The sequence below is a fragment of the Bactrocera dorsalis genome, chromosome 1, assembly GCF_023373825.1.
Source record: "Bactrocera dorsalis isolate Fly_Bdor chromosome 1, ASM2337382v1, whole genome shotgun sequence".
Lineage (NCBI taxonomy): Eukaryota > Metazoa > Arthropoda > Insecta > Diptera > Tephritidae > Bactrocera > Bactrocera dorsalis.
Window position 1 is genome coordinate 21,571,192 of NC_064303.1, and position 14,143 is coordinate 21,585,334.

At 37.7% G+C, this 14,143-nt stretch overlaps 1 protein-coding gene across 1 annotated transcript in view; it reads left to right on the forward strand.

The window, feature by feature from the left end:
* The first annotated feature begins 2,125 nt into the window (after positions 1–2,125).
* Positions 2,126–14,143, forward strand: part of LOC105225692 (tyramine beta-hydroxylase) — a 54,818-nt gene continuing 42,800 nt past the window's right edge. Inside the window, exon 1 of the mRNA XM_049461791.1 lies at positions 2,126–2,742. The gene's annotated coding sequence lies outside the window, so the exon portion shown is untranslated. The remainder of the gene's footprint in view (positions 2,743–14,143) is intronic.

Consider the following 14,143-nt stretch of genomic DNA (forward strand, 5'->3'; position numbering starts at 1 on the left):
GTTGTTGGCAATTGACCGGCCGGTTCTAAACTCTTCCTCAGGATACATTGAAACGTAGATGAGGAAGCTACAGGCATGTCAGAAGACTGCACTCCGGACCACAACACATGCTTCTTGATGTCATCCATTCAACATCTGCACAGTGAGGCCCGCATGCTCACAGTTTAGAAGCATAGTGAACTCCCCTGCAAGCAGTTTTTGCTGGCTTGCTTTCGTAGAAATAATCACTGCGGTAATCTGCTTATACCATAACTGCCTTCTAGCAGCTTCAAGAGGTCCTTCCTTACTTACGTCGACGACATAAAACAATACGCTGACCAGACTTCAGACGAGACAAACTTTAGACATACACTGACTGCCGTTCACGGTGGAGCCATAAACACCTTCACCGACTCAGACTCAGTGAATGGCGTACTTGGAGTCAAATCACCACCTATTGCAGACGGACAGCACAAGTTGTCGCGAGAATCGAGAGTGACCCTTGCGCAGTCTTGTTCTGGATAATGTAGGGGTTTAAACTCCTACTTATTCAGAATCGACCCTCACTTATGAAATATCCAGCTTGCAACTAGTCTCCGCATGATACTAACCACTTCTTTGCATGCCCAGCTAACCCTATACATCTGATGCTCCTCTTCCAATGGTCCGACCTTGTCGAAACAGAACTTTTCTTGGCTTACCGTTGGATAACCTCGATGATAACTTATCTGAACCTTAGGATCTTAACCCGGAATAGATAATCGTTACAACAACAACCACGAAATGAGTAGATTTGGCCATGTCCAGTTTCTAGTTTTGGAGATATCGATCTGAAATTTTGCACACGTCTTTATTTCTCATTGAAGTTGCTCAGTTATCGGAACCTTCGATATGGAACTATAGCATAGAGCTCCATATAAACTTCTCGGTCAAAATATTGTTCTTGTACGGAAAACTTTTGAGTCTGAGGAGATATCTTCACTAAATTTGGCGTGGTTTATTATCTCGGACAACGGTACCATCTCCGAAAATAATTTGTATATCGCGTTACTATGGCATATAGCTGTCATACTACCTGGTCGATAAAAATTCAAACCTAGTAAGGAAAACTATTTATTTGTCGAGATATTTTTAGAAGATTTAGTGAAAAATATTGTCGAAGGCAACGATATACGCTTCTAACCAAATTTTCAGCTCGGTTAACTGCCATGCAGAATGATTGACGAATTCTTGCATGGCAATTTTTATACCCTAAGCGAGATATATTAAGTTTGCCACGAAGTTTGTAATACCCAGAAGGAAACGTCGGAGACCCTATAAACTATATGCATAAATGATCAGCATGTTGAGCTGATTCGATTTAGCCATGTCCGTCTCTATGTCCGTTTTTATATATACGAACTAGTCCCTCAGTTTTTAAGATATCGTCTTGAAATTTTGCAAACCCCATTTTATCTTCAAGAAGCTGCTCATTTATCGGAACTGCCGATAAACATCACATTTGAGAATGTATCTTCACAAAAGTCGGCACAGATTATTTTCTAATATAATAATGTAATCTCCGAAGAAATTGTTCAGATCGGCTTATTATAGCATATAGCTGCCATACAAACCAAACAATCGGAATCAAGGGCTTGTATGGAAAACTTCCGCATTTGACGTGGTATCTTCACAAAATTCGGTACAGGTTATTTTCTAAGATATTAATATAATCTCCGAAAAAATTGTTCAGATCGGATCACTATAGCATATAGCTTCGATACCATCTGAACCCATAGTCACTAAAAGAAGTTAACATTTGTTCTTGTTTTATTTGCGAAGGCAATACTCTAATCTGCAACAAAAGTTAACGTGTTAACTTGTTTTTATATTTTTTCAGATTTTTTAAATTTTCTATATTCGCTTACCATACTATCCGCTTGCACTTTAAAGCACATTTCCTTCCACTTTCACAGTTAACAATTGTATGTGTGCAGCAACGTTCATGCCATTCACTTAGAAAAGCAGAAAAGCGTACGGAAAAAAGGGAAAGTAGCAGCAGACATTTGTGGCGCAATGCGAACACTGCCACACAGTCGCGTCTAGCTCGGCTCGCCTCGTATGGAATGCCGCAACAATGTGCCGGATATAAAAACGACGACCGACTTGCGCTTGCACCAGTATTCCACAGCCGTCAACGCGACGAGAACAAACGGACCGGCAATTGCTCCAATACGCGCCACGCGAACATTATGACTTTGGTGTGCCACAATAAATTGTGATGGTGTAGAATGTGAATGCGAAACGGAATTAAAGCATAACATAAACAATAATAACTACAAACACGCCGCATTACAGGCGAATTAAAAATTTCAAAAGGGAAAGCAGGAAGCGGAAAGTGCTAAGCGCAAAATAAACACACGCTACGACGGATATCCTGATTAAGTTTTCGGCTGTAACGGTACGACTGTGTAAAAGTGTGTTTGCAATTAGTTAGCAGAAGCAAAGAACAAAGTAAAAAATCATTAAAAAACAATAATAACTGGCAGGTGAGGCAGTGAGTTGGAAGTTGCTAAACGGTCAAATAAATAACAACAATTCGTTGGCTGTGCGCTTACAACGAACTTTGTTTGTTTGTTTGTTTGCTACCACTTGAGTGTGTTGGCGCACGGGCGCGCGTAAAATGAAAGATACAAATGAAAACATAAAACTTCAATACTAAGTTCAGCATACCAGCAGCTATTATACCAGCACTTGCTCGCTTACTTATATGTGGGTGCATAGGTAAATATGTAAATGCCAACATTGTCTGTTTGCTTACACCCAAACGCACACATATTTATCTACATATATATTTGATATGTTAATAAATAATGAAATATATATAGTAAGTGCTCGTGTGCACACAGTTAGCCGGAATGGCAACGAACTGGCAAATACTCGCACTCACACTCACACTCACACTCACACCCATGCGCGCATATCCACAAATAAACAATAACAACGCAAGCATTTGTAGTCATAGTTGCTGTATGTGTGTGCGTGTGTGTGGGTGTGTGGGTGTGTGTTTGCGAGCGTGTGGATTTTAGGACATAAGCACATAAGCACAAACAAGTGACAACTTACTTATTTGCGCAATTTTTGATGTTCAACCTGACAAACGATTCTGCGCGTCTGTTTGTCTGGCTGTTGGCCAATAACTATAGCTATGCCAATGCACGAGGGACAGTGTGCAGCAACTGTGCTTATTCGGCGCGAATTTAATACACACATATTTGTATGTGAGAAACTTTTTAAGAATGCGCGTAAAAGCAGTGTGGGATTTTTCGTCAATATTATGCTCGCGCACATAACTGTAAATATTTATTTCTTTCTTAACGGTAGATTGATTTATTGATGACTTGCTTTAAGTGAATTTATTAGCTAATACATGCTTATAAAGCAGTTTTGTTGCGCTTCCACTGCTTGTGTGACTTGTGGATTATTCACAAACAAAAATGTCACTCATACGCCATGTTGCACCAAGGAACAATGATTTGTACTTACAATGCATAATGCAGCATGAAAGCGCTCTCTTGCTACGTCGCTGTCACATTGAGCCAATTACTGTAGCAAAAATAGCGCGAGACATGCATAATTGAGGAATATGCAAATCCTCCTGCTCCACAAAAATGTGCTCTATCTTGTTATTACACGAGAGAGGATAAATTAAAGACAAAAAAACTTGGCTGATATTAGCTTGACTTTGTAGGGCTTTGTAAGGCTCTATTGGTTATAAAAGATGTCGCACAGCGCAATTGGATTTCGATTTTTTTTTTTCGAATGAAAAAACGTGATGATGCCTCTGAGGCACTAATGTTTTCTGATTCAATGAAAAGTCATTAAAATGTTGGTATTTTTCTAAAAACAAAAAATTTCCTAAACGAACGGTGACTTTGAAATTTGAAGACACACTTACCAAATATAAATCAAGAAGAATTTTCTATCTTGCGTAAGCTTAAAATTTAACCATGAACCCTTTTTGGATTTTAGAACTAATAATGCTGCCATATGGATTGAAGGGTTCAGCAAATATATATTGAAAGGATAAGAAAATCGACATAAAATATACTTAATAATCAAAAAAACAAGAAAAAACGTTAACTTCGGCTGCACCGAAGCTAATATACCCTTCACAGGTGCATTTCATTTACTAACTAAGTGTTCAGTTTGTATTACAGCTATATGTTATAGTAAGCCGATCTGAACAATTTCTTCGGAGATTACATTGTTGGCTTAAAAAAGAATCTATACCAAATTTCGTGAATATATCTCGTCAAATGTGAAAGTTTTCCATACAAGAACTTTATTCCGATCGCTCAGTTTGTATGGTAGCTATATGCTATAGTTAACCGATCTGAACAATTTTCTCGGAGATTACATTTTTGCCATAGAAAATAATCTTCACCAAATTTGATGAAGATACATTGTCAAATGTGAAAGTTTTCCATATAAGAACTTGATTCCGATCATTCGGTTTGTATGACAGCTAAATGTTATAGTGGTCCGATATCGGCAGTTCCGACAAATGAACAGCTTCTTGAAGAGAAAATGACGTTTGCAAAATTTCAAAACGATATCTTAAAAACTGAGGGAGTAGTTCGTTTATATACAGACGGACAGACGGACAGACAGGCAGATGTACATGGCTAAATCGACTCAGCTCAACATACTGTTCATTTTTATATATACTTTATAGGGTTTCCAACGCTTCCTTCTAGCTGTTCCAAACTTCGTGGCAAACTTAATATGCCCTGTTCAGGGTATAAAAATCTTTTCAAAATTGACTCGCACTGTTAAAAAACTTATTTTCAAATTTAATGTGAAACTTTATTATCGCCTTTAAAATGGACTCTTGAAACAATACAAGCATGCCAATGTCTTCTATACATTTGCTATAAGCTTCAGATATGCATTCAGTACCTTCAGCGAATTTTGATTTTTTCGGTTCGGAGCGTCATACTTTACGCGAATGGTCATCCAAGCATCTCTTTTTCGAGTTCTACTTGTTATCGTTTTCGTAAAAGATTCAGGCATTCACTTGATGTTTGATGACTTCACGACCTTCACTGAATGCTTTGCGCCTCTCAAATAGTTATGTTCATGATGAAGTGGACTCCGTAAAACACTTCTGCAATATTTACAATGATTTCTGTAAAAAAGGTTCCTTACAAACTACCTGTTAAATTTTTTGTTACATGGCAAAAATCGCCAGACAAACCATTCGACTCAAAATGAACTGCTGCAGCACACACGTTAATTGACATAAGGAGTTGTATTAGTATCAGGGAGGGAAAATATTTTTTCTTTTAATTATTAGTCAAATAATATTACTCATTTACAAGGTATTAATAACATTCATAATTTCAAACAATAATTATAAACGAAGACGTAGATGATCAGAGTCGCGATTGGTCACGGTATGAAAAACAAATGTTTTGAAGTGTAAAAAATAGCAATATGTAACATAGATTTCATATTACGAGATTAGAAAGCAAAAGAAAATATAAATCATCGAAATTCGCTTTATTGTTTTTCAAAATATTATCAATTAAGAGTTCTACATTCTCGCTTGCGTTTGAACCAATTGTTAAAGCACTTTTGTGACTCAGATCGTGGTGTCTAAAAAAATGGTTCTCAGCGCATCAACCGCCTCTTCAGGTGTTGAAAAACGTTGATCTTGGAAAATAAAAATAGGTCATTCGATGTCAGGTTAGGACTTTATGGTGCATTATTCATAAAATCGATGGTTTAAGTGTTCAAAAATGCAATTGTTTCAGTCCATATGAGAGAGCTCGCATTGTCGTGATGAAGAATGATCCGTCTTGATTTCTTGAAAGACGGCTTCCGACACTCAGAATTTACTGTTTTGCGTTGTTCTAGTGGCATGGTTGGGACATGTAGAGTTTTTCCAAAAAAACAGCCAAAAATGTGCTTCCTGCCCGAACAACTTTTACTGGATTAAGCTCTTTCTGAAACACCCATATTGTTCACTGCTGTTTACTTTCGGTCTCATATGTGTAAATCCATGATTCAACACCTGTGGCGATATCATAGAGGTGTTTCGAAGCACCGTTATCGTATTTTTTTAACATTTATCAGTCGACACAAGTCCCTTTTTGATCAAACAGTAAGTTGTGTGGGGTCCAACGTGAATATACAACGTGAAAAATTTTATTCTGCCATAAAATGTTAATTTCTCCATCTCACTATAGGTCACATGATGATTTTACAATATCAGTTTGCGCACTGCATCAATCGTTTCTGGAACAATACCTGATTTTGTATCACCTTCAAGAAATCCGTCTTGGGGTGATCAACGAACGTGATTTGATATACCGTACAATCAATAATCTTTGGTCCTTGATGGAGCTTGATCGAATTAAGTTCATCAACGCACTGTTGCTGAGATAATTCACATCGAAAGTTTTTAAATATAATTACGCGAATTGGCCAAAATTAATATTTTTACACACTTTGAAAATATAGAAAGCCTTGGAAAATGTTGCGGAATGATATAGATAGGTTGAGTTTTTGGCGAAATGATCACGAATTATGAGGGCAGTATGGGATGGTGCATTATCGTGGTGTAAAAACCAAGAATTGTCTTTCCACAATTCCGGTCTTTTTAGGCGGATAGCGTTACGCAAACGACGCATAATGTTCAAATAATATTCCTTGTTGACTGTTTGACCGGTTGGAAGGAATTTATAATGCACAACACCACAATAATCGAGGAAAACAGTCAATATGGTCTTGATTTTGGAGCGACTTTGGCGCGATTCTTTTGGTTTCGGGGTCGTAAGCATATGTCCAAGTCTCATCGCCAGTTACACACACTTCAACGCGACGCCTTTTTTCCAAAAAATTCAATGTTTTCGGTACCAGTCGAGATTTGACGCGCTTGAGGCCCAAAAAAAACATTGGCTACTTTTACTCAAGTTCTTTTTGGTACGATTTGAGCTGAGAAACGCTTTCGGAATACCTTTTTTAAAGTATCTGCTGTTTATCAATAGCTAATAACTGTCTATACTTATAAAATTTCTATTTCTTTCTTTTCTTGGATCAACGATTTGTAAAACTTCATGGCCCTAACGAAACGTTTCATGTTTTAAGTAAGAAGCATTCTTATAGTAATAATTTGTTGCTAAGACAGGTATCGAAAGACATTCTACCTACTTTTCATTAACTCAGCTTGTGCAAAATTAGATTTTTTCCGTATTTTTAAAGTCTTTAAAGATAGAACTTATTTACTTATTCTATTATAATCATTATACCCTGAACGAAACGTATTCAGACGCAAAGTTTGTAGCACCCAGAAGGAAATACTGAAAACCCTATACCCCAGTGCATCAGTTTTTGAGACGCCAATCTAAAATTTTGCTAATTTTTCGGAAATATCAGCTTTTGTCCACCATATTCTAGCACAGAAAAATTTTATACATATTGCTGTTTATTACGCTAAGTACTTCCTTCTTACTCCTAAAATAAGTACGCTACGCCAATTCATAGTGGAATAGAAAATCAAATTTTCGGCAGCTAATATCAAATCCTTTACTTCGTTTTTCTCAGCTGTTGAACACTCTTGTTCTAGTTCTTGCCGAGCGGCTAAATGCCATTGCCAAAATCCCAGTGCGGAAAACAAGTGGTATTAGGGTTATCACGACCACAACTTAATTAAATTTCGTTTACAGGAGCTTTTAACACTTATCCGCTGCTCACACATTTTCACGAAATGAACACAACGTGACCCTTCCGGCCAAAAGCTTATTTAATTATAATCTACACATGTGAATATTGCTGTCTAAGTAACGGAATATGTCGCCTAGCTACACAATGTTTTAGGCCTTTATTAAATTAAGTTAATTGGCGCATAGGTCACACTTAAGAAACATTTTTAGGTTATGTTATTTTAATATTTTTAGTGTTCTGGCTGCTGAAACTATTTATGGCATGAAAATAAGACACTACATAAGAATTTCTAAGCTCGCTTGTGGAAGGAGAGATCATTTCATACTAAAGAACACATGTATAACACTTTTCTCTCATACCAGTAGCACATTAGACGAAATGTGTGAAATTTACGAACTTCGTTATAGACCTCGAGGCAAAAGCCCATTTTAATCCACTTTTTTTATTTATAGAGTATTTTTAATGAAGTCTTATACAGAAGAATACCTTACGCTTCATTATGTAAAGAAAATTGGAACATTTGATCAAATTCAATATTAACGGAACACATTTGAGATCGCCACTCCTTTCGTTTCGCACCAGCTGCAATCGCACTATAAATCACTCATACGCCCCACCCGCCATGTACGCTACTATTAAAGCAGTAGCTAAATCCTTACAAATGTGTGTGTTTAATCTATCAATTAAAACTGATAATAGATTGACAGTAATGTATTGTTCATCGGTCATTGGCTTGAAATTGCTTAACCACACCGCACCGCACCACAGCACACTACACTACACCGCAGAGCCTGGCACGCTTTCGAAATCGTTATTTCATTGAATTCTGTCAAGCAATTCCCTGCATGTGGCACAACTCAATTGGCAGTGTGGTTAATGCAGCAATGCCAAAATTGTAATGGCTAACTATAAAATATAATATATATTATTATGTAGCACAACTACAAACACATGAATTTAAATATTTTATTCTAATATCATGCGCAAAATTTCGTAAATTTTATAATTGAAATTTGGTTTACCCAGCTGGTCAAGTGAAAGTGTAGGAAGTTGATATTTTAGGAGGAAGACAAGACACAACGCAGCGAATATATTCCATTGCTTGCTTTAGCAGCAGATAATAAGAAGACTTTAAATTGAATTACCGCATGTACATACATATTTGTAGCATGAAAGCAGCAATTGCACAACATCTTCTATGAGAAATATTTGAAAATAAATTTCAATTAATTTCATGTTTGTTCTTAATTTTGATTTTTGTTGCGTTCAATTTATTTCTTATACTGCAAACATAACTAATTGAAAAATGGAAGTAATTAACCAAACAAAAGTTTGCTTAAATCGAGAAAATAGTATTAATTCTTCTTTTGATTGATTATGCTTCAATTCCTGATACGACATAAGCAATTATTTTTCGACATTCAATTAGAAGGATACCTTAACCCTTTTACTTTTTTGTAATTTTAGATCGCTCTATTAAATAGCATCGATATCATTTATAACAAGTAAGTACTAAACTCGAATAAGACTGTAAAAAGACATGCTTTTATATAGTTTTAACACTTTTCTATTGGACTAACTCTATTAAGATAAGATAAGATAAGATAAATAAATAAAGATTGCATCGCGATTCTAGGTCTATTGTACGCTCTCCTAAGTTACAACGACCTACTTAGAGACCTTGCATATTGATAAACTCTATAATACTACTAGGTGCTGGTGAGGCGTTGTGATCCCTATGTGAAAATATAAATCTCAGAGTCTTTATCTTGCGTCTGCAGACTGCTATGCACAGTCAATTAGCAAGTGCTCCGGAATTTAAGGCTTTCTGTCGCAACCAACCAACCCCCTAGTAGCAATGATGACGCATGCCTTGGTCGATTCGTTCGTTTCAATGGTTGCGTTAGAGATTCCTATGTACGCACCGAGTTATGATAAAGACTTCTGCTTGGAAAATTCTGGGAAAACTTCTCATAGGTATGGATAGTTTGGTGAGTAGTCCTGCGACTCCAGCACCAATTCCCTCCGATTTTGTCGAGCTATAGGTGTACCCTTTAATTTTACTATCCCTAAGCAATAGCTCCAGAGTGGAATCATGGAACCTTGAACCTTTTGTTGAAGTTTACCCTTTTGGTAATGCTGCCCTTGATAGAAGAGACAATGATATTACCCCACCTCATTCTTTCATCCGCTGGGATAAGATTATCGTACCTCTGTCACACTCTTCTGCTCTCATTTGGAGCAGTGTGTGTTCGACTATCTGAGCAATAACTAAATGAAGTGGTATGAAATCCAGCCTGACTTCAATTGCTGCTGTCGGACACGTGCGCATTGCACCAGATATGCAGATGCAAGGAAGTATTGCAGTATTGTTACCTGAGTATAATCTTTGGAATAAAGATCACCTTCGCGGTTCTCCATATGTCAGAGATATACGCCAATCCGAGAATAATTTTTAATCCTGCCTTTAATAGTTTATGATATACCTTAGAAAAGTTTCTGTGTAAGTTATACTTGCTTTTAAGAAATTTTATAAAAATACATTTAACTCCGTATAGAAAATCTACACTCTCTTTTAGCACGCTATGTTTTTTGTACCCGTGGCGATAATCCAATTCCATCGTCTTAGAGTGACAAGGAGGAAGGCTTCTTAGGACAAAACTAAAATCATTATTATGCGAAATGAGAGCTCTAACATATTTTATCATGCCCTGAAAAGGGTATAAATACTAAGTTTGCCACCAAGATTGTAACACTCATAAGAAGGCACCATTAAATGTAAAAGGTGATCCATTTTCAGGTTCTCTACTTTTTTAAAGAAAAAACACAGAAACTTAAATTTAATGACGAAGGTTTATTATCATTCGAAAAAACATCCTATAGCATGTATTTTTTTAAGATTATGTCTTTCCACGGGTCCGTCTCAGATGGTCCATCCAATTTTCGATGACGCGTTGAAGCATTTCGACCGATAACTGGTGAATGACACGCGTGATGTTTTGTCCTTAGGCCTGAATGGAAGCGGATTTACATATTCCCACAGGAAAATATTTAACTGTGTGATATCGAATGATATTGGTAGATAATCGACCGGCTCAAAACGTGAAATTATCTACTCACCCAAGTATTCTCTCAGTAAGTTCATTAATTGATGCGATGTGTGGAAATTGCCACCGTCTTGTTGAAATCACGAGATCACGAGTGTCAATTTCAGCCACAAAATAATCGGTTATCATGGCGCGATAAGGGTCGCTATTGACGGTTAAGTTCTTACCGGCATCATTTTTGAGGAAATATGGTCCGATGATTCCACCGGCCTATAAACTACACCAAATCGTTGTTTTTTCTAGATGAAATCTAATCTCTTGAAGCCTTTCAGGTTGCTCTTCATCCCAACTGTAGCAATTTTGCTTGTTTACATACGCATGATCCAGAAATGGGACTTATGGCAGATCAAAATTTGGTCCGAAAACGTCGAATATTCTTGGAAGTATTCAAGAGCCCATAAGACGAAGCGATGTCACTTGGGAAGGTCGAGCGCCTTCAGTTCTTGCACCACCTGTATTTTGTACGCTTTCAATTTAAGATCTTGACGTAAAATGCGCCAAGTCTTTCAATACGTCAGTTCGAGTTGCTGCGAACGGCACCGAGTCGACTCCGCACGATCTTCGTGTAGACTCTCAGCTAAGGCTGCAATATTTATTTTACTGTATGCTGGACATGGTCTATTCGGTCGAATATTATCCAATAATAAATGCTGGCTCTCTAGATGAGTGATGGTGTTGCGAAGAATACCCACAGTAGGCCGATTAGGTGGCCATAAGTCGAAGTATTTTCTTGTTTTAAATAACATACAGTTACACAAACATGTATTCTTCTTCTTCTTTACTGGCGTAGACACCGCTTACGCGATTATAGCCGAGTCAACAACAGCGCGCCAATCGTTTCTTCTCTTCGCTACGTGGCGCCAATTGGATATTCCAAGCGAAGCCAGGTCCTTCTCCACTTGGTCCTTCCACCGGAGTGGAGGTCTTCCTCTTCCTCTGCTTCCCGCGGCGGGTACTGCGTCGAATATGTATTCACATGTTTTTAAAACAGATCCTCTAACGGGGTCAATATTTATTTTAATAGCTGTTGGTGGTAACCTCTACTGCTCATTTAAACAGTTTATTGTGTTCGTTTCAGTTTGAGCATTCGGTAGAACAAAGTGACAAACTTATATCAATATTACAGACGCTATATTATTTAGCTGTTAAAATGCGAAAGTGTGAGTCGTGAAATCTTTTTATCTGCAATAAAAATGCTTTCTCCATTTCGCTCTTTAAAGGGATAAGTTTCTTGTGCAGAAAGGTGAAAGATGTCACAAAATTATTACACCAATGACTGTGTAAGTGAGGCCAACATACTTAAAAATATAGCTGATCCACCAAGTACTAATAAAAACGGCAGAAAACATGTGATATCTGATGAGTTTAAAGTATGAAAATGCAGTTCGATTACACAAGTCGTTAATTAAAAATAATAATAACATTTCTGTTGAAAATGTATGTATGTACGTATTAAGATCTGCCAACCTAAAAGTATGAAAGTGAAAAAGCCACTCTTCACGGCACCAACAACTGGGGTTATCTTTGCAACCTGCGAATTGAACCCAAGAGGAATGAGCGAATGTATGTAATAGAGTGAGATGAATTCAAAATATATCTGATGACCATCAGTGCTAATAGACTTAATACTGATCCAGAATTAAGCCTCGCTCTGTTAAATTAATAGTGTGGGACTGTATGATGACCCAAAGCAGTGGGTCCATTGACAAAATGTTTGGAAAGATATATGTACAATAGTATTGACATTTTGTGGCGAAACCTCGTTCCCACCCCCGCTAAATTCGGCGGACAGTTTCTAACTAGACGACGACTCTGTACATACGGCCAAAGCTACTACTAAATGGCTGCCAAGCAATAGGTATAAAGTTCGTCTTTGGTATCCTCAATATCCTAAACTTATTCCTACAGATATATCACATCTGTGGGGTGTTCTAAAAAGAGAGAGGGGACTTTGGAAACTTTAATCCACAAGTCATTATTAAGAAGCTGTTACATTCTCAAAAAGGGCAATGTTTAGTGTGATCTATGAGAAGAGGGAATCATTGGTCCATATTTTTTCAAAAATGAAACCGCCCATAATGTTACACTCAATACGAAACGCTATAAAGCCAAGATTAGCGACTGAATTGGAGAATGTCGATGTTCCCATAAGATGGCACTACATATCATACAGCTAACAAAATAAACAATTTATTGAAGAAGACTTTTTGGCCCGATCTCCAAGTTTTTGTTTAACGCACCATCACTCGTTACAGTAATACTAATAGCATCGCAAAACGCCATAGAGGTGGTCATCAAAAGACTGCGACGTCACGTGAGATGGTTCCGAAAGCGAAGAAGCGACTTGAGCGAAATCCACGACGAAGTTCCAATCAAATGGCTAATAAACTGAAAATATCCGACCACAGCATCCAACGCATATTGAAAAATAAGCTCAACGTCAAGCCTTACACGTTCCAAAAGGCCCATGATCTCACACCGAACAGCAACAAGTAAGACTTGAGAGAGCGAAGCAGTTGCTTCGCTTGGCCGAAAGCGGTCAAATTTCGAACTATGTGTTTTCTGACGAAAAAATGTTCCCAATTGAGCAATTCGTAAACTCTCAAAACGAATGGGGTTTGCTTGACCGACAGTTCATATGAGAATCTAAGTCATCGGTTGGCCACCAAGAGGCAGCACCCGCCAGAAATAATGGGGGCTCTCCAATTGTTTTCATCGAGCTTGGCGTCAAAGTAAATGCGACATATTATCGGGAAAGTGTTCTGAAAGCTGCTTTGAAGCCGACGGCAAAGAAACATTTTGGTCGCAAACCATGGACGTTTCAACAAAACTCAGCACCGTCTCACATAGTGCGAGTGAACCAAGAGTAGCAACAACGTTCCGAACTTCATTACGACCACACAATGACTCTTGAATTTACCAGATACGAATCCAATGGCTTATTCTCTCTGGGCCATTTTGGAGAGCTAAGTCCTAAGTAAAAAATACACCAGTCTCGAGAAGCTAAAGAAAGCCATTGCCCGTGAGTGGGCCAAAATACAGGCAAGTCACATTCGGGCAGCTTGCGACTCGTTTTCTGACCGTCTCAAGGCCATAGTTAAGGCAAAAGGTGGTCATATCGAGCAATAGTGAATTGGACCTGAATTTATGATTATTTTCACACATTTTGTACTATAAAATAAATAAAAATAATTTTCCAAACTGAATTATGGCTTTTTTAAATCGAGTGCCGGACCCTGTATGCGTCTTATTTCTTATTGGAAATCACATGTCTGTAAAAACACCCTTTATGTGGTCCAAAGCTTATTACCTTTCTTACTTTACTCAACTCTTATCAGTGTGTAATA